General features: G+C 42.4%; 1 protein-coding gene across 7 annotated transcripts in view; it reads left to right on the top strand.

The window, feature by feature from the left end:
* Positions 1-27,218, top strand: part of BCAS3 (BCAS3 microtubule associated cell migration factor) — a 1,710,065-nt gene that overhangs the window by 824,426 nt on the left and 858,421 nt on the right. The gene's annotated exons all lie outside the window — the stretch shown is intronic.

The following is a 27,218-nucleotide window of genomic DNA, read 5'->3' as shown; positions in this document are numbered from 1 at the left end:
AGGAGCTCAGAGACAGAATTGTGGCAAGGCACACATCTGGCAAAGGTTACAAAAGAATTTCTGCTGTACTCAAGGTTCTTAAGAGCACAATGGCCTCCATAATCCTTAAATGGAAGAAGTTTGGGACTACCAGAAGTCTTCCTAAGCATGGCCATCCAGCCAAACTGAGCAATCGTGGGAGAAGAGCCTTGGTCAGAGAGGTAAAGAAGAACCCCAAGATCACTGTGGCTGAGCTCCACAGATACAGTAGGGAGATGGGAGAAAGTTCCACAAAGTCAAGCATCACTGTAGCCCTCCACCAGTTGGGCCTTCATGGCAGAGTAGCCCAACAGAAGCCTCTCCTCAGTGCCACGCATGTGAAAGCCCATATAGAGTTTTCTAAAAATCACATGAAGGACTCCCAGACTAAGAGAAATAAGATTCTCTGGTCTGATGAGACAAAGATAGAACTTTTTGGTGATAATTCTTAGCGGTATGTGTGGAGAAAACCAGGCACTGCTCATAACCTGCCCAATACAATCCCAACAGTGAAACATGGTGGTGGCAGCATCATGCTATGGGGATGTTTTTCAGCTGCAGGGACAGGACGACTCTTTGCAATTGAAGGAAACATGAATGCGGCCAAGTACAGAGATATCCTGGATGGAAACCTCTTCCAGAGTGCTTTGGACCTTAGACTTGGCTGAAGGTTCACCTTTCAACAAGACAATGACCCTAAGCACACCGCTAAAATAACAAAGGAGTGTCTTCAGAACAACTCTGTGACCATTCTTGACTGGGCCAGCCAGAGCCCTGATCTAAACTCAATTGAGCATCTCTGGAGAGACCTGAAAATGGCTGTCCACCATCGTTCTTCATCCATCCTAACGGAACTGTAGAGGATCTGCAATGAAGAAAAAAAACTTGTTGCATCATTCCAAAGAAGACTCATGGCTGTACTAGCTGGCTGTATTAGCTCAAAAGGATGCTTCTCAATACTAAGCAAAGAGTCTGAATACTTATAATCATGTGATATTTCAGTTTTTCTTTTTTAATTTGTAAAAATTTCTACATTTCTGATTTTTTCCATCAAGATGGGGTGCAGCGTGTACATTAATATGAAAAAAATGAACTTTTTTGAATTTAACAAATGGCTGCAATGAAACAAAGAGTGAAAAATTTAAAGTGGTCTGAATACTTTCCGTACCCACCGTATAGTTAATGAAATGTATTTCAGTTTGTGGGGTTAAAAAATTATAGCCAAAATTTTTAGAATCTATATACTGTATTTTTCGGACTATAAGATGCAATGGACCATAATACGCACCACATATTTTCGAAAGGAAAATGGGGGAAAAAAATGAATGCATCACAGGGGGTGTTTGGTGGACCGGCAATGAAATGACCCAAACTGGTTTGGTGGTGGGGGGGGTTCTGCCGACATTTTGTGAAAGCCCCGGGCCCTCGCACATCCATTGCTGCGATGAAGTGGTGTCCGGGAAATCCCATCCCAAGGCTGATGCGGCATGCTCGGTGGTGCGTGGGGCCTGGCGACATTGAGTGAAAGCCCATAGCCCCCGCACTTCCATTGCCTCAATGTTGTGACTTACGGGAAAATGGCCGCCTCCAGCGGCGCATGCGCAGATTGAGATCTCGGCAACAAGATGTAGTTGCCGAGATCTCAATCAGCGCATGCGCCGCCTCCGGCGGCCATTTATCTGTAGGTCACAGCATCGAGGCAATGGAAGTGCCCAGGCTCCGGGCTTTCACAAAATGTCGCCACAGCCCACCGCACCGCTGAACCTCCTGCATCGGGATGGGAGTGAGATCGTCGCCCTGCAGCGTCGGACCGCAAGAAGAATCGCCTGACTTCTGCTGCCACCTTGCTATTTGTAAGTATGGTATATTCCGACTATAAGACGTACCCCCGTTTTCCAAAAAATTTTGGGGGGGAGGGAAAGTGCTTATAATCCGAAAAATATGTCAGTGACCTTCTTATTTACTTTTCTAATCTGGTAAAAGACTTCTCTAAGAGAATTTTAGGTTTGGGGACTTGAGCAATTATACTGTAAAATAAACCTACACAAGTCGAAGGCCCTAATTATTACAATCCCTCACTCAATTGTGGATTCTTTGTGGAATGTTCTTTTTAGTGGGTGCAGCTTCTTATAAAATACCAGGGGATATGTATCCACTTAAACTCTATTGCGTTCCCCAGGTTAGAAAATGACCTCCTATTAAGGACATTAATAATGATCTCCCCAAGTAGCCATCCTTGTGTCTTTCTTGGTTTGCTAAGAGGCATTCATTGAAAATGAATCCTAGAATCCTTTACTTTTTTTTGTAAACTATCCCATTTCTGTTCCCATCTCATTTTTTTAAAACTCATGTTTTCATTGTTCATTTAATTTTTGTTTGCTAGCTTTACTCCAAGATTAAGATAAAAGTGCCAAATCAGCCCCAAAGCAAGAGGAGCTATTTCTCTTCAAGATCTCCATTTCTACCATAGAGTTGCTTGTTTGCATATATTCAGAATCATTTGGATTCACCAATAGGAGGGTAACTATTAGGTCTAATTAGAAAATTACATAGTATGTGCCCCCTTATCCTCCTCTTTGTGGTTACATAAGGAAGACAGTACATCCTGCCTTCCCGAGGTTCCTCCTGCCTCTGGAGATCTTTCAACTCTGTGATGCTATTGCTTCCAAATTAGGTATTGCAAACTTTCTAGGCCCTTTGACTCCAGTCTTTAAAAATCCCTACTTTTTAGCATTCCTAGGCAGGACAGACACTTCTGGTAGTTGTATATGGTGCTTTGCTTCCCGTTTACAAGTCAAGCTGAACATGTCTGATTCCACGTCCAACTCACTAGTTCCATTCACTCTCTAGGACCCTTAACTTAGAGGTTTTGAGACTTCACTCACTCTGAGACATTGTATGTATAATCCTGTCCACCAATATATCCATTTATTGTCTTTGTCTATGAACAGCTTCCGGGGAGGTAGAAAGAGGGAATGACTAATGTTGTAGAGACAGTACTAGAGCATTCTTTCTTCTGCATGATTACAATCCTTACTTTATCACTCTACAATAGTTTATGCCTTGGTGCTTAGCAATTTGAAACACTACATTATCTTTCTATCCCTTATCTTCATCTCATCCGCCTCCCTCTTTACACCCCTGAGTAATCCCCCTTTCCATCCCATCAGAGTTCATGATTGGGCTTTACATACATACATTTTTTTTATCACATCTTTTATACAGTATATTGTTTATCAATACATGCAAGGTTTTAAGAAAAATCCACATAAGTCTGTTAGGTCTTGTTATGTACTGGAATTCAGATACTTTTATGTTGACTGAATAAAAGACATTTAACCATGTCTACATCAGAACAACCAAAGTAATCTGCTTTATTAAACTGGTGAATTTGACTCAGTTCATACTTTGTATTTTGATTTTGGTCTTGCATTCAGTGCTGCAGTACAAAATGAGGAATGTCATCAATGTGAGAATTTTTGAAAACATGTTAAATGAGGGCAAAATTATTCAAAGTGGGTTTTATGAAGGTTGAGATTGTTACAAGCTTTGCAATTTTAGATTGTTCTAGTTGAAAACAAGGTCATTAATTGTGGAATTAAAGGTGACCTGTCACCTTGAGAAATGCTATTTATGGGTAATTTACAGGTAAAAGGTGTTTAAGCCCTTTTCAACTGGTACTGGAAATGCAACTACAGAGAGAAAATGAAGTTTTAGTAACCCAGCCTCCCAGCAACCACTCCCTTCCAGTTATTGGGGTGGTGCAAGAAGCGTTTACAGTCCCCGCTCACTATACAGTGAGTGCTCTGTAATCACTCCCCGACACTTTGATTGGCAGCCTGCTGTTATGATTATGTCACCGAGGAGGATAGCCGGGAAATAAGCTAAGCAACCAAAAAACTAGAAAGGTTGGTAACTAAGCGGATTGCAGACCCCTAAAACTAACAACACTACTAGAATTAGCCGTGGGACGTACCTACGATGCCCTAGACGCCTCGGCACAGTCAAAGAGTTAACTAAGCCTAAACAAGAAAGGGGGAAGCTAAACTGACCCGGAGTAGAACCCCAAAGGAATAGATGGCCCCCAAGCATGTATTGCCAGTGAGACAAGGTGAGACACAAACACAGGCAGAAAACAGAGTAAGCAAATGATGGGGCCTAAACTGTCTAGATAGAACAGGACAGGAAAGATACTGTCTGCAATCACGCAAAAAACCCTTAGAAAAATCCAACACGTCTGATATGCAAAAATACTGAGGCCACACGACCTCTCCCCCACTAAATCAGCATTCTGGTGTGAACTGGAAGCAAAGCAAAATATTCTGATATAACAGGGGACTAGTAATACTGAACAGACTGACATAAGCTGTGGCATATGGAATGGGGTCCAGCACTGATCGCAGCAGGGAACAATGCTGAACCCACACAGCAAAGCAGAAAAAGGCAAAAACTGGATCAAATGCCAAAAGATTCCAGCAAACAAATAACTTTTCGGAATGATGCAGGACCAAGCAGGGGGCAAGCCGACTTCAAAATGCACAGGAAGAAAACCAAATCACCAGCAACAACTGAGGGCAGCTTGCTGACTTAAATCTTCCCAGTCTGTAACACCTTACCTCCAATCATCCTCTTCAGGTGATTGACTTCTGTCAACCCGACCAGCTCCATTACTCGCAGCAACCAACAGAGGGAGCCCAAACTCAAAAGTCAGGTCAAAGTGTTCACAACAGCCTGCTCTGAACACTATCTGCATACACACGCTGCAGAGCAGGTTGTCAATTAAAGAGGTTGTCCTGTCTAAAATGAAAAGTCTGTATAGTTTGGCTTTGGAGTATGCATATTGCACACTTCAGACAATGATGAATCCTTGCATTGCACAGTGCGTGTGCTGAGAGGATTCACAAGTCTGCAGTCACAGAGTGACTGCAAACTTTTCATTTTAGACTGGACAGCCCCTTTAAAGTGCTTGGGAGTGATTACTAAGCACTCACTGTTTAGTGACCAGTGACTGTTCCTGCTCCCTGCATCGCACCAATGAATGGTAGCCATTGGCTAAAGGTAAAATAAAACTTAATTTTCTCTCTGTAGCCTCTGCTCAGCTATATAGTTATTTTTGTTATTTACTTGTAGATTATCACTATATCGAGGAGACAGGTTCCACTTAAACTGATACACTGTAAAACATACTGGGACATATATTTTGAAAGGACTAGTACCTTCAAAAGTTTTTGATTTTTAGTGGGTTTATTTTAGAATACAATAAATAGTGTTTGTGGGGAAAGAAATATGTTTTTACTATGCACAGCATTAAGTGTTTCTTTTACTGTTCAGAAGAGCAGACTTTTTTAAATGCAATATATAAAATGCTTTAAGTAGTATAAAATATTGTTTTCATCACTTCCCTCAGATATTGTTATTAACCAAATCTAAGTAGCCGCAGGGTGTTTAAATTCATCTTGGCTTCCTGGCAGTCTGTCAGCAGGCGGTGGACCATTACAGCAGTCAATAGTCTGTATAAAATATATAACCATACACCGTTTGTGACATTGCTACTTCCAGAAAAAAATAAACATTAACAATAGTTTTTGCACAGGTAAAGTGATGTGGGTTGAACCCAAGAAAAGGTCATGCGCCTTTGTTTTGAATATGACCTAAACCCTTGAGGGTAATGTGAATATAGTATTATTTTTCGTCAGTAGCAGTACGTAAATCTACAAGTCTGCTGAAAGTCCTGAAATTGACCCCTTGCACAATACCTCCTTGAAGTTATTTTTAAATGTGATGCCTAACCTGTCTTTTGATTTTAGCATTGGGTATAATTTACAAAGTGTTGACAGTTTAAAGGGGAGTAAAGTACAGAAGGTCACCAGCAGAACAAGGCTGCCTCATATAAGGCCATATTATAGAACATCAGCATTGTTGGCACACAGATGACGTCTTTGAACCTCACTGGGCACAATAGCTATAACCACTAGAAAGATATTTCAAAATGAACAAATGGGAAGTTTTTCACTGCCTTTCAGGTCTTGCATGGCTAAATAATTGACATTTTATGAACAGTGACCGCCAACTGTAACTCAAGAATGCATCTAAGATTTCACTCCCCATATACACACTACTGGATTTAAAAAATGAAGGATATGAATTGAATCAACAACTACACATTAAATAAATCACATTCACAGTACATCTATTAGTGGGATCACTATATGCATTTACTGAGTTCCTTTTTGTTTCCTGAGGGTTGTGAGGGAATTATTGGATATTTTATTTCTGCAAGATGGCATTTGTCTTTAAGAATCATTTTGCTAAAAAAGGGAGAATATACTAGAAATATACAATAATAATTGCTGTAAATGCACTTCTTAAAGATGACCTGTCAGCTTCCCTGATGTGACAGATTTAGTAAATATCTGTTTTCCCTATAATATAATAATTCTGGAGCATCTTGTCTTAGAACTCTGCTTTGTGCTGTTCCTTTATTATTCTTCCAAGAATTGTAAGAATAAATTGTTAAAGAAGAACTGCCATTAAAGTTTTTATCCTCTATAATATATTGCAATCATCATAATATATTGCTCTGTGTACTTAAATTGCTCATTTTGCCCTTCTACCCACATAATTCTTTTCTTTTTAATTTGGTCTATGACATTACATGATTAAAACAACAGGCTGAAATCTTTTAAGCCCAGCTCCACCCCGTCTTCTACTCCTGACCTAGCTGTTTGTAGTGATACAGAATGGTAGTGCTATTGATGACTCATACAGGGAAAGGAGACTTCCTATTTCTACATCGAGCTTAAAATGATTCAGCTAGTCTGTTTTTAATGTGATGTTATAGACCTAATGGAAAAGAGAAGAATTAGCTGAGTAGAAGGGCAAAATGAGCAATTGTAAGTACACAGTGCCATATAATATGATGATGATTGCAATATGTTAAGAGGATAAAAACGTCTATCAAAGTGCTTCTTTAACTTGTAAACTAACAAAGTTAGACAAAGGAAATGGTAATACCTTTTTGTCAAGTTATTCATTCATTTCTTAGAGGAAAATCAAAAGAACAGACAAACACAGACCTACAGTGGAATGTAAACGTTTGGGCACCCCTGGTGAAAATTACTGTTATAATGAACAATCAAGCAAGTTGAAGATGAAATTATCTCTAAAAGGCCCAAAGTTAAAAATGACAAATTTCTTCTCTAAAAAATAATATATATTGTCCTCTTTTAAATTTCAAAAATTACAAAAAGGAAAATGGACTGATGCAAAAGTTTCGGCACCCTGCATGGTTACTACCTAGTAGCACCATCTTTTGCAAGTACCACAGCTTGTAAAGGCTTTTTGTATCCAGCCAAGAGTTTTTCAGTTATTGTTTGAGGGATTTCCATCCATTCTTCCTTGGAAAATGCATCCTGTTTTATGAAATTCCTGTGTTGTCTTGCATGCACTGCTGTTTTGAGGTCTAGCCACAAATTTTCAATGATGTTCAGATCAGGGGACTGTGAGTGTCATTTTAAAACCTTCAGCTTATGACTTTTAAGGTAGTCAATTGTAGATTTTGACGTGTGTTTAGGATCATTATCCATTTGTAGAAGCCATACTCTTTTCAGCTTCAGCTTTTTTTTACAGATTGCGTTATATTTACATCAAGCATTTGTTGAAATTTCATTGAATCCATTTTCACCTCTATCTTTATCCAAGCATATTAATGGAAAGTTGAGTGGAAGGTTAAAGTGTGGTAGAAAAAGGTGCACAAGCAACCAGGATAACCGCAGCCTTGAAAGGATTGTTAAGAAAAGACCATTCAAAAATTTGAGACAGATTCACAAGGAGTGGACTGCTGCTGGAGTCATTGCTTCAAGAGCCACTCATGATCATGTCAAGCCACTCATGATCAATAGACAGCGCCAGAAGTGTCTTACCTGGGCCCAGTGTTATGAATGGGTCACCGAGGAGGAGAGCGCAATAGGTTATGCCACCAGAACACCAGAGAGGTTGGTCGCTCAGCGGCTTGCAGACCCCTGATCATAACACAACTAGCAGTAGCCGTGGAACGTTCCTACGTTGCCCTAGACGCCTCGTCACAGCCAGAGGACTAACTAAGCCTAAAGACAGAAAGGTGAAATCTAAACTGCCCCGGAGCAGATCCCCAAAGGAATAGACAGCCCACAAACATATTGTCGATGAGACAAGATGAAGCACAAACACAGACAGAAAATAGACTGAGCAAAAGATGGGGCCCACACTGACTAGATAGGACAGGACAGAAAAGGCACTGTCTGCAATCACGCAAAAACCCTAATAAATCCAACACGACTGATGTACAAAAATACTGAGGTTTGAACAACCTCGCCCCTACTATATCAGCACTCAGGTGTGAACCGGCGGCTAGCAACAGGCTAAAACAGCAGGGGACTGAGCAAAGAAACACAAGATACAAAAATACAGGGCAGGAGCCAGCAGCCCCAGGGGAAACAAGCTGACCCCTGACAGCAAGGCAAAAACAGATGCAAAGGGTTTAGCAAATGACACTTAGCTGAAAAAATGCAGGATCAGGCAGTAGTCAGAAATCCTCAGTAAGTAAAGAAAGGAGTATCACCGGCAGTCACTGAGAGAAGTCTGCTCGCTTATGTAGTCCCAGTCACTACCACCAATCCTCCAATTATCTTCTGCAGCTGTTGAGTTAACATCATGTTGACCAGCACCACTACCAGCAGTATCCACCAGAGGGAGCCTTGCCTCAAAAGTCGGATCAAGAGAGCTCACAACAGCTCAGGAGAAAAAGAACTGAACTGTTGCTCAGTGGTCCAAGGTGTTGTTTTCAGATGCATTTAATTTGAAAATCAAGGTCCGAGAGTCTGGAAGAAGAGGGGAGACGCACACAATCCAAGCTGCTTGAGGTCTAGTGTGAAGTTTCCACAATCAATGATGGTTTGGGGAGCTATGTCATCTACTGGTGTAGGTCCACTGTATTTTATCAAGACCAAAGTCAGGTTAGCCGTCTAAAGGGAAATTTTAGAGCACTTCATGCTTCCCTCTGCCAACAAGCTTTTTGGAGATGGAAAATTAATTCTCCAGCAGGACTTTTCACCTTTCCACACTGCCACAAGTACTGATACCTGGTTTAAAAACAACAGTATCACTGTGCTTGATTGTCCAACAAACTCGCTTAACCTTAACCCCAAAGAGAATCTAAAAGATATTGTCAAGAAGAAAAGAGATACCAGACCCAATAATACAGACAATCTGAAAGCTACTGTCAAAACAATCTTGGCTTCCATAACACCTCAGTGCCAAAGGCTTATCACCTCCATGCCATGCCGCATTGATGCAGTAATTGATGCAAAAGGAGCCCCAACCAAATATCGAATACATTTACTGAACATATATTTCAGTTGGCCAACATTTCGGATTTTAACCCCTTCACCCCCAAGGGTGGTTTGCACGTTCATGACCGAGCCAATTTTTACAATTCTGAACACTGTCCCTTTATGAGGTTATAACTCTGGAACGCTTTAACGGATCTAGGCGATTCTGAGATTGTTTTCTCGTGACATATTGTACTTCACTTTAGTGGTAAAAATTTTTCGCTATAACATGAGTTTATTTATGAAAAAAAACAAATATGGCAAAAATTTTGAAAATGTTGCAATTTTCAAACTTTGAATTTGTATGCCCTTAAAACAGAGAAAGATGTGACACAAAATAGTTACTAAATAACATTTCCCACATGTCTACTTTACATCAGCACAATTTGGGAAGCAACATTTTTTTTTGTTAGGAAGTTATAAGGGTTAAAATTTGACCAGTGATTTCTCATTTTTACAACAAAACTTACAAAACCATTTTTTTAGGGACCACCTCACATTTGAAGTCACTTTGAGGGGTCTATATGGCAGAAAATACCCAAAAGTGACACCATTCTAAAAACTGCACCCCTGAAGCTACTCAAAACTACATGCAAGAAGATTATTAACCCTTCAGGTGCTTCACAGGAGCAGAAGCAACATGGAAGGAAAAAATGAACATTTAACTTTTTAGTCACAAAAATAATATTTTAGCAACAATTTTTTTATTTTCCCAAAGGTAACAGGAGAAATTGGACCCCAAAAGTTGTTGTCAAATTTGTCCTGAGTACGCTGATACCCAATATATGGGGGGGAACCACTGTTTGGGCACATGGCAGGGCTCAGAAGGGAAGGAGCCCCGTTTGACTTTTTCAACCTAAAATTGGCTGGAATTGAGATCGGACGCCATGTCGCGTTTGACGAGTGTCTGATGTGCCTAAACAGTGGAAACCCCCCACAAGTGACCCCATTTTGGAAACTAGACCCCCTAAGGAACTTATCTAGATGTGTAGTGACCACTTTGAACCCCCAAGGGCTTCACAGAAGTTTATAACACCCGGGCGTGAAAATAAAAAATCATATTTTTTCCACAAACATGATCATTTAGTCCCCAATATTTTGTTTTCCCAAGGGTAACAGGAGAAATTGGACTCCAAAGATTGTTGTCAAATTTGTCCTGAGTACGCTGATACCCAATATGTGGGGGGAACCACTGTTTGGGCACATGGCAGGGCTCAGAAGGGAAGGAGCCCCGTTTGACTTTTTCAACCTAAAATTGGCTGGAATTGAGATCGGACGCCATGTCGCGTTTGACGAGCGTCTGATGTGCCTAAACAGTGGAACCCCCCACAAGTAACCCCATTTTGGAAACTAGACCCCCTAAGGAACTTATCTAGATGTGTGGTGACCACTTTGAACCCCCAAGGGCTTCACAGAAGTTTATAACACCCGGGCGTGAAAATAAAAATCATATTTTTTCCACAAACATGATAATTTAGTCCCCAATATTTTGTTTTCCCAAGGGTAACAGGAGAAATTGGACTCCAAAGATTGTTGTCAAATTTGTCCTGAGTACGCTGATACCCAATATGTGGGGGGAACCACTGTTTGGGCACATGGCAGGGCTCAGAAGGGAAGGAGCCCCGTTTGACTTTTTCAACCTAAAATTGGCTGGAATTGAGATCGGACGCCATGTCGCGTTTGACGAGCGTCTGATGTGCCTAAACAGTGGAACCCCCCACAAGTAACCCCATTTTGGAAACTAGACCCCCTAAGGAACTTATCTAGATGTGTGGTGACCACTTTGAACCCCCAAGGGCTTCACAGAAGTTTATAACACCCGGGCGTGAAAATAAAAATCATATTTTTTCCACAAACATGATAATTTAGTCCCCAATATTTTGTTTTCCCAAGGGTAACAGGAGAAATTGGACTCCAAAGGTTGTTGTCAAATTTGTCCTGAGTACGCTGATACCCAATATGTGGGGGGGAGCCACTGTTTAGGCACATGGCAGGGCTCAGAAGGGAAGGAGCCCTGTTTGACTTTTTCAACCTAAAATTGGCTGGAATTGAGATCGGACGCCATGTCACATTTGACGAGTGTCTGATGTGCCTAAACAGTGGAAACCCCCCACAAGTGACCCCATTTTGCAAACTAGACCCCCTAAGGAACTTATCTAGATGTGTGGTGACCACTTTGAACCCCCAAGGGCTTCACAGAAGTTTATAACACCCGGGTGTGAAAATAAAAAATCATATTTTTTCCACAAACATGATCATTTAGTCCCCAATATTTTGTTTTCCCAAGGGTAACAGGAGAAACTGGACACCAAAGGTTGTTGTCAAATTTGTCCTGAGTATGCTGATACCCAATATGTGGGGGGGAACCACTGTTTAGGCACATGGCAGGACTCAGAAGGGAAGGAGCCCCGTTTGACTTTTTCAACCTAAAATTGGCTGGAATTGAGATCGGACGCCATGTCGCGTTTGACGAGTGTCTGATGTGCCTAAACAGTGGAAACCCCCCACAATTGACCCCATTTTGGAAACTAGACCCCCTAAGGAACTTATCTAGATGTGTGGTGACCACTTTGAACCCCCAAGGGCTTCACAGAAGTTTATAACACCCGGGCGTGAAAATAAAAAATCATATTTTTTCCACAAACATGATAATTTAGTCCCCAATATTTTGTTTTCCCAAGGGTAACAGGAGAAACTGGACCCCAAAGGTTGTTGTCAAATTTGTCCTGAGTACGCTGATACCCAATATGTGGGGGGAATCACTGTTTGGGCACATGGCAGGGCTCAGAAGGGAAGGAGCCCTGTTTGACTTTTTCAACCTAAAATTGGCTGGAATTGAGATCGGACGCCATGTCGCGTTTGACGAGCGTCTGATGTGCCTAAACAGTGGAAACCCCCCACAAGTGACCCAATTTTGGAAACTAGACCCCCTAAGGAACTTATCTAGATGTGTGGTGAGCACTTTCAACCCCCAAGTGTTTCACTAAAGATTATAATGCCCAGGCGTGAAAATATAAAATCCTGTTTTGTTCCCACATAAATGATCATTTAGTCCCCAATTTTTAATTTTCCCAAGAGTAACAGGAGAAATTGGACCCCAAAAGTCATTGTCCAATTTGTCCTGAGTACCCTGATACCCCACATGTGGGAGAAAACTACTGTTTGGGCACACGTCAGGGCTCGAAAGGGAAGTAATGACGTTTTGGAAAGCAGACTTTGATGGAATGGTCTGCGGGCGTCATGTTCCATTTGCAGAGCCCTTGATGTTCCTAAACAGTAGAAACCCCCATAAGTGACCCCATTTTGGAAACTAGACCCCCTAAGGAACTTATCTAGATGTGTGGTGACCACTTTGAACCCCCAAGTGTTTCACTAAAGATTATAATGCCCAGGCGTGAAAATATAAAATCCTGTTTTGTTCCCACATAAATGATCATTTAGTCCCCAATTTTTAATTTTCCCAAGAGTAACAGGAGAAATTGGACCCCAAAAGTCGTTCAATTTGTCCTGGGTACTCTGGTACCCCACATGTGGGAAAAAACTGTTTAGGCACACGTCGGGGCTCGAAAGGGAAGTAGTGTTGTTTTGGAATGCAGACTTTGATGGTCTGCTGGCGTCATGTTCCATTTGCAGAGACCCTGATGTGCCTAAACAGGAAAAAAACCCACATATGACATCATTTTGGATACTAGACCCCCAAAGAACAAATCTAGATGTGCCCCCAACTAATCTAATGTAAATTAGTAGTGCATGGAGGTGTGGTACAATTTGAAGCAATCCTTCATGCACAGGCCAGGTTTTTCGGGGCAGGTGTCGCATTGATAAGTGGTGTCCCTGCGTATTCCTTTTTTGTAACACACTCGACACCTTTTTTGCGGCTTACCTTTTCTTGGGGTTGGCGGGACCACCCCCAGAAAATGCTGACCTGGGACAATACGAGCACCTTCAGTTCCTGAAGTACTGGGGCCCGCTCCTTTCTGAGCGCCAAACATCATGGCCTTAACCACTACCTCCTGGAAATGAAGGTACGACGTATCGCTGGGGCATGCATATTGTGACAGCAGGAATGCGTTGAGCATTGCCATTTGAACGATGTGCACAGCCAGCTTTTTGTACCACACCTTGGCCTTCCTCAATGCATTGTACGGTTGGAGGAGTTGATCGGAGAGATCAACTCCCCCCATGTTTTTGTTGTACCCCACTACACATGTCGGTTTGAGGACCTATGTAGAGGTACCCCGTACAGTGCAGAGGGTACTGCCATCACCGTGTATGGTGGTCAAGAGATGGACATCTCTCTTGTCCTTGTACTTGACCACCAGTAGGTGGTCGCTACATTGGGCTCTGCTCTCACCTTTTCGGAGCATCTGCCCAAGTAGCGTCTTCGGGAGGCCTCTTTGAATTTGCGGACAGTACCGCAGGCTGCGGTACGTCGCTCAGAGAGGGATTTGTAGAGTGGGATGCTGGTATAAAAGTTATCAGTGTAGAGGTGATAACCTTTATCCAGCAGTGGGTGCACCAAATCCCACACAATGTTCCCACTCACTCCCAGGAAAGGAGGACACTCAGGGGGTTCAATCCGGGTGTCCTTCCCTTCGTAAACTCTAAACTTGTGAGTGTACCCTGAGGTACTCTCACACAACTTATAGAGTTTGATTCCGTACCTGGCCCTCTTACTGGGCAGGTATTGACGGAATCGCAGCCTTCCTTTGAAGTGAACCAAGGACTCATCCACGCAGATGTCCCTTTGGGGCACGTACACTTCAGCAAACTTTTTGTTGAAGTGTTCGATGACCGGCCGAACTTTGAACAGACGGTCAAAGTTGGGGTCATCTCGTGCGGGACACTCTGCATTATCAGTATAATGCAGAAACTTGTGGATGGCCTCAAAACGCGTCCGCGCCATGACCATTCGGAACACTGGAGTGTTGTATAAAATATCAACACTCCAATATTACATAGTAACATAGTAACATAGTTATTAAGGTTGAAGGGAGACTTTAAGTCCATCTAGTTCAACCCATATCCTATCCTAACTTGCCCTAACATGTTGATCCAGAGGAAGGCAAAAAAAACCCATGTGGCAACAGTAAGCTTCACACTGGGGAAAAAAATTCCTTCCCGACTCCACATACGGCAATCAGACTAGCTCCCTGGATCAACGCAATATTAAGGAAACTAGTGTATATACCCTGTAATATTATACTTTCCAAGAAAGGCATCCAGTCCCTTCTTAAATTTTAGTAGGGAATCACTCATTACAACATCATATGGCAGAGAGTTCCATAGTCTCACTGCTCTTACAGTAAAGAATCCGCGTCTGTGAGTATGCTTAAACCTTCTTTCCTCCAGACGTAGAGTATGCCCCCTTGTCCCCGTCACAGGTCTAAGAGTAAAAAGATCATTAGATAAGTCTTTGTATTGTCCCCGCATATATTTATACATTGTAATAAGATCACCCCGAAGCCTCCGATTCTCCAAACTAAATAACCCCAAGTGTAATAACCTGTCTTGGTATTGCAGACCCCCTAGTTCCCTAATAACCTTGGTCGCTCTTCTCTGCACCCGCTCCAGTTCAGCTATGTCGTTCTTATACACCGGAGACCAGAACTGTACACAGTATTCTAAGTGTGGTCGCACTAGTGACTTATATAGAGGTAAAATTATGTTCTCCTCATGAGCATCTATGCCTCTTTTAATGCATCCCATTATTTTATTTGCCTTTGCAGCAGCTGCCTGACACTGGCCGCTAAATGTGAGTAGGTCGTCCACCCATACACCCAGGTCTTTTTCAGTGACAGTTTTGCCCAGTGTTTTGCAATTAAGCACATAATTATACATCTTGTTCGTTCTACCCAAGTGCATGACCTTACATTTATCCCCATTAAAGCTCATTTGCCATTTATCAGCCCAAGCTTCTAGTTTACATAAATCCTCCTGTAATATAAAATTGTCCTCCTCTGTATTGATTACCCTGCAGAGTTTAGTGTCATCTGCAAATATTGAAATTCTACTCTCTATGCCCCCTACAAGGTCATTAATAAATATGTTAAAAAGAAGCGGGCCCAAAACTGACCCCTGTGGTACCCCACTGCTAACTGTGACCCAGTCCGAGTGTGCTCCATTAATAACCACCCTTTGTTTCCTATCCCTGAGCCAGCTCTTAACCCACCTACACATATTTTCCCCTATCCCCATTGTTCTCATTTTATGTATCAACCTTTTGTGTGGCACCGTATCAAAAGCTTTTGAAAAGTCCATGTACACCACGTCCACTGAATTCCCTTGGTCCAGTCCGGAACTTACCTCTTCATAAAAGCTTATCAGATTAGTCTGACAGGAACGGTCCTTTGTAAACCCATGCTGATATTGGGTCATAAGGTTATTCTTCCCCAGATACTCCAGTATGGTATCTCTTAGAAAACCCTCCAGGATTTTACCCACAGTTGAGGTTAAACTTACTGGCCTATAATTTCCAAGTTCAGTTTTTGTCCCCTTTTTGAATATTGGCACCACATTTGCTATACGCCAGTCCTGTGGTACAGACCCTGTTATTATAGAATCTTTAAAGATTAAAAATAATGGTCTATCTATGACTGTGCTTAATTCCTGCAGTACTCGGGGGTGTATCCCATCCGGGCCCGGGGATTTGTCAATTTTAGTGATTTTTAGACGCCGCCGTACTTCCTGCTGGGTTAAGCAGGTGACATTTAACAGAGAATTTTTATCCCTGATCACGTTATCTGTCATGGGATTTTCTTGTGTAAATACTGTTGAAAAAAAGTCATTTAGCATATTGGCTTTTTCCTCATCCTCATCCACCATTTCACCCAGACTATTTTTAAGGGGGCCAACACTATCATTTTTTAGCTTCTTACTATTTATGTAGTTAAAGAATATTTTGGGATTATTTTTACTTTCTCTGGCAATGAGTCTCTCTGTCTCAATCTTTGCTGTCTTGATTTGCTTTTTACAGAATTTATTTAATCTTCTGTATTTAGTTAATGCCTCATCACTACCTACTTGCTTTAATTCTCTAAATGCTTTATTTTTATCTCTTATTGCACCCCTTACAGCTCTATTTAGCCATAGTGGTTTCCTCCTATTTCTAGCATGTTTATTCCCATATGGTATATATTGTGCACAGGTCCTATTCAGGATGCTAATAAACGTCTCCCATTTTCTTTGTGTATTTTTATGTCTCAGTCAATTTCTGTGAGGCCGGTGGTGTCAAACTTGATTCCTGATTCTGCCACAAAATCAGGAATCAGTGGCTCGTAATTTTCAGGGGGCGAAGTCCATACGGGGAGCACTGGGTCAGCTGCGGGCATGGTGGGCGCTGCCTCATCTTCTGTCCTGGAGCGTCTGCGTGGCGGTTCCGCAGGACCCCAGGAGGAAGATGAGGAGGGGGAAGAGGAAGAAGAAGAGGATGAAGAATCCGAAAAATAAAGAAAAGTCGGATCGTCATCCAAATCACTATCAGTGTCGGAGGCAAGTATAGCATATGCCTCCTCCATTGTATAGCGCTGTTGGGATGAATTTGATGACATTTTTGTGTAAATATGGTGCTTGGGTGTACACTTTATTGAAAACTGTATGTGTACGTGAGGGGGGGAGTGATTGGTGTAAACTTTCTGTAAAGAAAAAGCTGTGGAAAATAGTCTAAAACAGCAGGCCCTAGCTGATAAGTGTCACTTATCAAAACTAGGCTGCTGGATGTGCGCACGGGGTGGCGCAAGGGGGGGGGGTGGAAAAAAAAAAGGAAAACGGCAGGCACAAACTCTGATAAGTGAACTGTGTCACTTATCCAAGTTTCGCAGCTGCGGGATGTGTGTACGGAGGGGCTAAGGAAAAAAAAGCGAGCTCAAGTGTTGATCGGTGACCTGCGTCACCAATCAATGCTCGGCAGCTGCGCACGGAGGTGGCGCAAAAGTGGGGTGGAGGGGGGTAAAAATAGGGGGAAGGGATGGGGGATTGGGGTGGATGAAGAGAGATTGGGCAGGGATCAACAGTTAGGGTTGTAGTTAGGTGGCACAAAGGGGGGTGAAAAAAATGAAAAACGGCAGGCACAAGCTTGGATAAGTGACGTGTGTTGCCAGGCACCGGCTCTAGGATCGAGTACATCGGTACTCGATCTCAGCCTAGGACATCATTGTTTCAGCCAAGCTGATTGGCTGAAACAATGAGAAACGCTGCGATTGGCTGTTCAGAATTGAACAGCCAATCACAGCGTTCTGGATGCCGGGGGGCGGGATCGCAGCCCGAGATGCCGACGCCATCTTTTCTAAGGTGACATGGCGTCGGAATTTTACTGCGATCACCGCGACTTTAGTCGCGGTATCGCATTAAAGGGCCCGACGTACTATCCCGTCCACGGTCATACGGGCCCGGGTACCGTGGACGGGATAGTACGTCGGATGTCAGAAAGGGGTTAAAATCATTTTTCAAGCTGGTGTTATAAAGTATTCTAATTTACTGAGATAATGACTTTTGGGTTTTCATTGGCTGTAAGCCATAATCATCAACATTAACAGACTTGAACTAGATCACTCTGTTTGTAATGACTATATATAATGAGTATCATTTTTTGTATTGAAGGACTGAAATAAATTAACTTTTTGATATCCTAATTATGTTAGAAGCACTTGTACCTTTGACATTGTGGCCAAAGAGTTCTACTTTAGCCTCATTGGTGTATAGGACTTCTTTCTAAAATGCATCCAGCTTGTTTAGATGTTGTTTTACATACTTCTGACAATGAATTTTATGGTGATGATGCAGGAGGTTTTTTTTTCTGATGACAATATGCCACAACTTCAGTGTGTTCTAAATCATTCTGAAGGTCTTTTACAGTGAAGTGGTGTTCTGATTTACCTCTCTATACACAGTAAATGGAGGGCACAACCAGAAAAATTTATATTTATATGTAAGAGCAAGAGGTCTCACCAGGGTATGCAAGTAGATATGTTGTAGAGCAAGAAAAAGTCAAACCCATAAAAGGGAGCACCTCAATTGCATAAGAAATATATACCAAATATATGTGTAATGCAAAATTAGAATTTTTATTATTCACCAAAAAAAATACATACAGAGACAGAACAAAACACATATAGTATAAAAACAATTAAAATTGCATCTGTGTGCAAAGGAGACTCAAGACCAAATGCCACATCTCAGTATAAAGGCAATGGCAAACCACAGCAGGCTCCCATAAAAGGCGCTGAATGAATAAATATAACTGGCTTTAGAATTGTATGCCTACAAATGTACAAGCATGTATCACAAAAAACTTATATAAATATAATATGTGCAAAAAAATTGCATATATAGTGACAAATGGCAAAATTTAACAATGAGTATACAATACCAAAAGAGGGTCCAACAGCATTTGTGATCTAAAATTGGTTTGAAAAAATATCCAGTTGCTAACAGTGGCGTAACAACTGTTTGTGGCGCCCGGGGCGGTTGAAAAATTTGCCGCCCCTTTGGTCTTTGATAATCCGGAAGCATCCAAAGAGCCCACACTACACTCAAAGATCTATTTTTTAGTCTGCTACTAAATCTGCTGTTATTATTTCTACATTTCTAGACTTTCATCTTCTTGCAGTTCTTTATATATATGTATGTATTAGCTTGATGATGCTGGGAGTTGTGGCTCCACAAGAGCTCGCAGAACATGCTGGGAGTTGTGGCCCCACAAGAGCTCGCAGGACATGCTGGGAGTTGTGGCTCCATAAGAGCTCGCAGGACATGCTGGGAGTTGTGGCCCCACAAGAACTCGCAGGACATGCTGGGAGTTGTCGCTCCACAAGAGCTCGCAGCACATGCTGGGAGTTGTGGCTCCACAAGAGCTCGCAGCACATGCTGGGAGTTGTGGCTCCACAAGAGTTCGCAGCACATGCTGGGAGTTGTGGCTCCACAAGAGCTCGCAGAACATGCTGGGAGTTGTGGCCCCACAAGAGCTCGCAGGACATGCTGGGAGTTGTGGCCCCACAAGAGCTCGCAGGACATGCTGGGAGTTGTGGCCCCACAAGAACTCGCAGGACATGCTGGGAGTTGTCGCTCCACAAGAGCTCGCAGCACATGCTGGGAGTTGTCGCTCCACAAGAGCTCGCAGCACATGCTGGGAGTTGTGGCTCCACAAGAGTTCGCAGCACATGCTGGGAGTTGTGGCTCCACAAGAGCTCGCAGGACATGCTGGGAGTTGTGGCTCCACCAGTGTTCACAGGACATGCTGGGAGTTGTGGCTCCACAAGAGCTCGCAGGACATGCTGGGAGTTGTGGCTCCAAAAGCTTGCAGCACATGCTGGGAGTTGTGGCTCCAGTTGTTCCAGTATTAGAAGCTCTACCACAAATTGACGCCTTTCGTCAATTCCTCTTTATGGTCTGTATGACGACACTTTGTGGTCCGGTCTCCAGTAAACACACGTAAACAAATGGGGACACGGTCTGTACATGGGACACCATGGCTGCGTTAGGGGGGAGCGCCTTAACGGGAGAGGTGGGGAAGCATCCGTGCCGGGGAAATGGAGGCAGCGTACAGGCCGAGGAAATGGGGGGCAGCGTATGAGCCAAGGAAATGGGGGTCAGCGTACGGGCCGAGGAAATGGGGGGCAGCGTAAGGGCCGAGGAAATTGAGGGGCAGCGTCTGTGCTGGGGAAGTGGGAGGCAGCATCTGTGCTGGGGAAGTGGGAGGCAGGTGCATACAGAGGGGTGATCTCGGACGATTAACCCTCCACTCGCTATCTCCTCTCACTACAATTTCATCTCAAAGTTCACTTCTCCACCGTTCGCTGACTCTGCAGGAACATAACAGCCATCCTGCAGGACTGCACCCGACACCTTTCTCCCCCAGCCGCAAACAGACACATATTCAGGGGGTAATGGGGCTGGGACAGTGTGCGGCTTCCATCAAACAGCCCCTCATATCTCAACTTCCTGTAAGTATGAGCCCAGACAGGTAGTCCGTACCATATACAGAAGGACTACAAGGACCAGCAGGCCTGCAGTAGGAAGGGACACAGCCTGTAATATCATGTGGGACTTCAAGTCCCAGCATACACAGTAGTATGACTATCAGCAGGCAACATACTAGTACTGAATCAATATAAGTCCCAGCATACAGTTTCTGCTGAACCAGCGGGCAGGGACTGTGGCTTTTCTCACTCTAATGTTCTGCAGGCATAAAAATAAGTGTCGCTAAAATAGCTGCGACATTTCTCTCACACGACACCAGGCACCGACACTCACCCCTCAGCTGCTGCCATAACGCCGTCCGGATTTTGTCACGTGACCTGACGGTGTCACATGACCACATCAGCTGAGCGCTCACACAGAGGAGGTGGAGCCGTGAAGGCCAAGCCTTGCTTCTGCTGTCTCATAGCAACTGTCCCTGAACACCGCTGGTCATGGAAATGGTGCACAGTCAGCGGGGGGCTGAGGAGAGGAGGAGGAATTGCTGCTGCTGCCGCGCCGCCCCCACACACGTGCCGCCTGGGGCGGACCGCCCCCCCGCCACGCTACGCCACTGGTTGCTAATATGAAGCAATGGTAACCCCTCAAAAGGGGGGAATTTTATCACTGAGTCAAATGTGAAGGACATATAACGAAGAGAAATGTCCAAGAGATGGTAAGACTGAATAAGTGTGTAAAAACACACTAAGGTGCAGAGAAGCTGAAATCAGGGCAATGGTATACTCCAGAAACATGAAATAAAGCCAGCGCCACCAGGGATAAGGGGAGTCAGTGTGTGGGATGAGATCCCACGCGTATCGCCACACAAGAGGTGGCTTCCTCAGGGAAAAATAGCATGGTGTGTTTAACGTTCTGAAGCCATATATAGCTCTTTTCTGTATAATTAGCACATGGCTCACCTGTGAGAAGGAGGAGAGTCGGCGTTCAAGGTGCACAATAGCACATATGCAAGAGAATGACCGCAGCCATCTTGTGCATAGGGAGATGATTGAAATAAAGTTGAACAAAAAACACTTACTGTGCATGCATCAGATTCTCTGATGCTAGTTTAAAGATGGCACCGTTATCTTGTATTGGCACTCAAAGAGCGCGATATGGAAGGGAACATAGAATCATTTTCTTGTACATAGAAAAAGATTGACAATAAAGTTACATTGAAAGTACTTATTGTGCATGCGTCAATTAATCAGACAAATACTCCCATATACCGCTATGATCTAATGTGTACAAGGCGCAGCAACCAATATGCAAGAAAACTATATAATCCCTATTACAACCGCGTCATCATCAGAGTAAGTCCCGCAACCAATTTGATCAAACAGAAATATTTTGGTGAACCCTATGCACACAATGAATCTTATAAGTATAATAATGACCGAAATATATAATCGCCGCAAATGAGTCAATTGCTCAATCGCATAGTGCCGTTATGCAGTGTGTACATAGAGATACAGACATGAAAAAATTATAATGGCCGCAAAACAACAGAGACATTTATCGCTACGCATGTGTCACTTGTTCAGTCATATATTATCGCATAGTGCTGTTTTGCAATGTGTGCACAAAGGCACTAACATCCATAAATGTGGTCTTATATATACCCGGCGGAATTGCCATAAAGAAACATAGCGCTACCATTTTGTTCAATGAAAGGCAGGCAAAGGTGTTAAAGGGATTACTCCACACATAGATTTTGTTTAGGAAGTACATGTATTGAATGTTAAATACCACATATTATAAGCACAAGCGCATTGGAGAAACTGTTAAAAACTTCATGAAAAAACTTTAAAAAAAATAAAAAATTCCTCTAAAAAAATCCCCAGAGAGCTTTATGACACAAGCCACATCTTGATGTAAATATATTACTGCTTAAAATGTTGATCTCTAAGGACACAAACAGTGCAGTATATGTGCAAATTTTGCCATATATGAAAGATTACAATGTAGGCAAAGAGATAACCCAGATACGTACATTAGGGTAAAAATTAAACATTCACAATATCGCCCATAATTGAGTGTATGATAAACCAAAAATCATGTGTGCCAACATAAGTTTATGAGTGATTGTCACCAGGTGGTATGGTGAGAACAGATCCCTATGGGTGATCATCGCCAAATGGTATGGTGAAAAAGATCCACATAGTATAAGAATACACAAACATAGATATATTAATTTTAAATAGAAGTCATCCTAAGAATGCATAAACAATGCAGAATTCTTTATTATGTGGAGAATTGTAAAACCACATATTGAATCAAGAGACCAAAGAGGCGCAAAATATAAAGAAGGACCAAATAGAGATCAAGGGCCAATAGGGTAGGCAAGAAATTTACGGCATGTGCCAAAAAGATTCAAGGAAATGGATTGTTCAGTTTCAAAATTTCCATTTATAACAAAAAGTTTTGCTAACAAGAATCACAAATGCTGTTGAAAAGGACCCAAGTATTAAACAAAAAATGGAAAATGTATATGTATATACTAGCCGTAAAAAGAGCCAGGTATTATGCCAAGAGTGTAACCATATACAAAGAATTAACAAATGCTGTTGGAAAAACCCATATTCAAGGATAGAGAAAAAATTGGTGATCATGATGATACACATCCTAACAGGTATTTTGTAAATACTAGCCGCAAATTGCGGCCAAGTACTCTATCAAAGTATGACCATGTCATGGCTTTAATATTGGAGATGGAGAGTCCTATTAAAAAGCCACATATTCAAAAAGGCAATATACTGGCTACAATTACATTGCATATTCCATTGGATGTTAATAATATGTCCAACACATGTGGAACTATTTTAGCTCCAAGCTCTATAAATGCAAATCACATTGGAGATTGATGGTTCAATGGAACCAAAAGAGCAACTCATATTTGATTTCAAAATTTAAAAGGACCATATATTTATCAATAATCTACAGAGAAATCTATCTAACTGAATAATGATCAGATGTTAAAATATCAACTGTTAATAAAGTTGGTCCTAGGATCCAGATCATGAACAGAAATGAACCTAACCTGGGAAGAATGTATTACAAAAATCAGTGAACGCAATCCACAATGATGTAGACCTATATTTTAAGCAAGACAAGAAGGCCCAATCCTGAGCAAAGACAGGGCATGCACTGAAGAAATGTCCGTGAGGAGATAGTCCATTCCAACAAACAGTTCCAGAAGTCCTAATAGTTGAAACCAGTGTCACCATGTTGAAAATCTTGCAAATACACTCCACAGGGGTGTTCAATCAAAGATGGAGAAATACCCAAGTTAACGCTGTTGTAAAGTATCACATTTCTGTATACTGGATACTGTGAAAAAAGAAGAAAAGAAAAAAATGTATAAGTCCAAATATCATCAACTCTAAAAACCCGAAAAAAGAAGCTCCTCATTCAAGCCACCGGGTGAAGTATTGTTGAGATCTAGCGGGATTCACGACGCAACAATTTTTTAGTTAAGCTGCCACCCTGAATGCTGCCCAAAACCTGATCCAGGACCACAATCCGCATCCCATTCGGTTTGCTGCCATGATGTTCAAGAAAGTGGCATGCAACCCATGTTATGGGCTTACCTTTTTCTTTGTCAATTTTAGCTTTCCCAATATTAGAAGTATGCTGCTGTATTCTTCTAATTTCCTGACTTGTTTGTCCCACATATAACAAAGGGCATGGACAAATAAGGAGATAGACAATATTCCTGGATTTACAATTAGAAAAGATGCGAGTCCTTATTCTTCCTGGAAAGATTGAGAGATTGACAATATCAGTTGCAACCATATAGGGACAGATATTGCAACTTCCACATGGAAAAGTACCTACCAGGCGACTACCTGTATTCAACTTGGTTGTTGGTCTCTTAAAATGACTAGCAGTGAGATGGTCCTTGAGGTTTTTTGCTCTTCATGCAACTAAGCTGGGGGAATCGGAAAGGAATGGTCTCTATTTTGACTCATTCATCAAAATGCCCCAATATTTCCCCAGTATGCCATATACATCTTGCCACTGATTATTATACACCATTATGACACTAGTCATAGATTTCTTGTCTCGTAATTTTGGTTGGAGAAGTCAGTTCTCTGGCTCAGTCGAGAGTGTTGAAACGCTCTAGAGATGACCTTACGACGATAACCCCTCTCAGACAGACGGTTAGGGAGATCACGTGCTCCCTCATGAAAATCATGATCTGAACTACAATTCCGTCTGACCCTTAAGAACTGACCTTTGGGAAGATTGTGTCGTAGATGGTGGGGCTGGAAACTTGTAAAATGGAGCAAGTTGTTAGTAGCAGTTTTCTTGGGATAGATCTTAGTTTCAATCTGACATCCCACTTTGATAATTTCCAAGTCCAAAAACTCCACCGAAGTCGTGGAAAGCGAGGCTGTTAGAGAGATATTTAATGCATTGTTATTGAGCTCTGAAATAAATTGTCTACACTGCTCCTCATACCTTGTCCACAAAAACAACAAGTCATCAATATACCTAAGCCAATGTAATACATTGGTTTGAAAGGCCTGCGATAGATGCACCCGCGTCTCCTCCCACCACCTCATGAAGAGGTTGGCGTAAGAAGGCGCGCAGTGTGCGCCCATCGCAGTGCCAGACACCTGCTTATATAATGTTCTATCAAAAACAAATTAGCTATTTGATAGGACAAAAGAAAGAAGATCAAAAATAAAAGACTGGTGTCTGCGGTCACCTGAAATCTGTTTGTCCAGAAAAAAAGACACCGCTTCATTTCCCAACGTATGACTTATACAGGTGTACAACGATGTGACATCCATTGTCACCAGTATGGTGTCTTCAGGGACCGTCAGATTTTGCAATTGTCGAATCAAATGGGAAGTGTCCTGAATATATGAGGCCAGACGAAAGACAAGAGGCTGTAAAAAATGATCTATATAAATACATGGTCTTTCAAAAAGACTGCCGATTCCCACCACAATAGGCCTACCTGGAGACTCACTCAGCGACTTGTGTATCTTTGGGAGCAAATATAGAGTTGGTACCACCGGAAATGAAGTAGTTAAAAATTTATACTCATTGTTGTCCAAAATGTTGTTTTGCCTTGCTGAGAGGAGTAAACGATCCAATTTTTTCTTGAACACATCAGTGGGATCTGATGGTAAGATCTGGTAGCAGTCAGTGTTACTCAGTTGCCGTTTTGCTTCCCTAGTGTACATGTCAACAGGCCATAGCACAATGTTGCCTCCTTTGTCTGCTTCTTTTATTACGAATGCAGAGTTCTCACAAGACTCGCCTCTTCCTACTTCCCAGATTCTCATTTTGATGATTCTTTAACTTTAATTGTGCAATGTCTTTAGTGACCATATAAAAAAAATCTTAATTGTGGGAGAGGTTGATAATAGATGTGTGGCATGAGAGGGCAGACGCCAGATTTACCTCTCTAGCTATCCTATGAGCAGCTCTCACGGAAATTTTGCTTGGTGTTCAAAACCTTATCTTAACCTCCACTGTTCCTGTTAATTGCCATTTCTTAATTAAATTTCAAACTTAGGAAAGATCAACTTGAAAATGCTTTGCAATCTTATAGCCTTCTCCTGCTTGTGGACCTACACCATTTTCAGAGTGCTAGGCAGCTGTTTATATAAACCCAAGGCTGCTGTTTTTTGGCACAATATTAGAGGAGGCTGGGTTTTTATAAAGCTGGAAAGTTTGCATCAACTGGCCTTGCCGAGCCATGATAGTGAACAAGCCATAGTCCTAAGTTATATCTGAGCACACAAATCTCCAAGGGTGCCCAAACTTTTGGATCTGTCCAATTTCCTTTTTGTAATTTTTAAAATGTTAAAAATTGCAATATGTATATTTTTTGCCTACAATTCAAAGGAAATGTAGTCATCTCTAACTTTAACCCTTTTAGAGATCATATTCAACTTGCGTAACTGTTCGCAATAACAGTAATTTTGACCAAGGGTGCCCAAACTTTTACATGCCACTGTATAAGAAAAGATGTTCTAGTCACTTCTCACAGGCAAGCCGTGAGTCAGAGTGGTCAAGGAGTTCAAGGTCAGAGCCAGGAGGGTACGTCATAAACAGAAGTAAGAGACAAAAGCGTAGTCAGGTAACGATCCAAGGTCAGAGTACTGAAAAGATAACAGATGAGAGCTGAAGGGGTTAAACAGGTGGATGGTCAGAACAAAGTCCAAGATGAGGCAACAGATCACGCATACAGAACTCAAGGCACAGGAAAGCACAGCACAAACCTCACAAGTGTCATGATATCAGTGCTGGGTGACCGGCACTTCTGGGGTTAATGTTCTGATCGCAGTGCAGACTCTCACCTGCACACCTGGGACCTATTAGGGTGGCCTCTCATTGGTTCTGGGGAGGCTTCTTATAGCCTCAGGAAGCTCCCATCCCCCGTCAGTTATACTTTCGCCCTTGGCATTGTGTGGTGACCCCTGAGTGTGTTAGTGCTGTGTTCTGGTTGCTTGATTCCCTGTGTATGACTCGGTCTGTTCTCTGGATATCGCTTTGGATTCTGCTTGGTACCTTCTATGTCCGTTTGGTTTTTGATCTCTGCTTGGCCCTGACTGTCCGTTCTTTCTCCTCCCTGGTACTGTATTGATATCTTGTGTATGACCTTTGGCTTTGTCTGACCTCCCGTCTGTTTATCCCTCCTGTATCTCGCTTGCCTGTATTGTGCCTGACCTCTGCTTTGCCCGACTGAGTTTTCTTCCTCCTCTGAAAGCAGGACGCTAAGCCCCGCCCCCTTGCAGTCGCATGACCGTTCACATGACCGTAGGTCCTGTGCCGGCTTTCTAAACTTCTACATTCAGGTCCCGTGCATCTTTATCGTCCGGCTGTTCTTGTCCCCAGGGGTCCCTACGGTGGGGGTGA

The sequence above is a fragment of the Dendrobates tinctorius genome, unplaced genomic scaffold (genome assembly GCF_039654945.1).
Source record: "Dendrobates tinctorius isolate UK_male_01 unplaced genomic scaffold, ASM3965494v1 ptg000007l, whole genome shotgun sequence".
In the NCBI taxonomy this organism is placed as follows: domain Eukaryota; kingdom Metazoa; phylum Chordata; class Amphibia; order Anura; family Dendrobatidae; genus Dendrobates; species Dendrobates tinctorius.
Note: the sequence above shows the minus strand (reverse complement) of the source record. Positions and strands in the feature narration are given on the sequence as shown.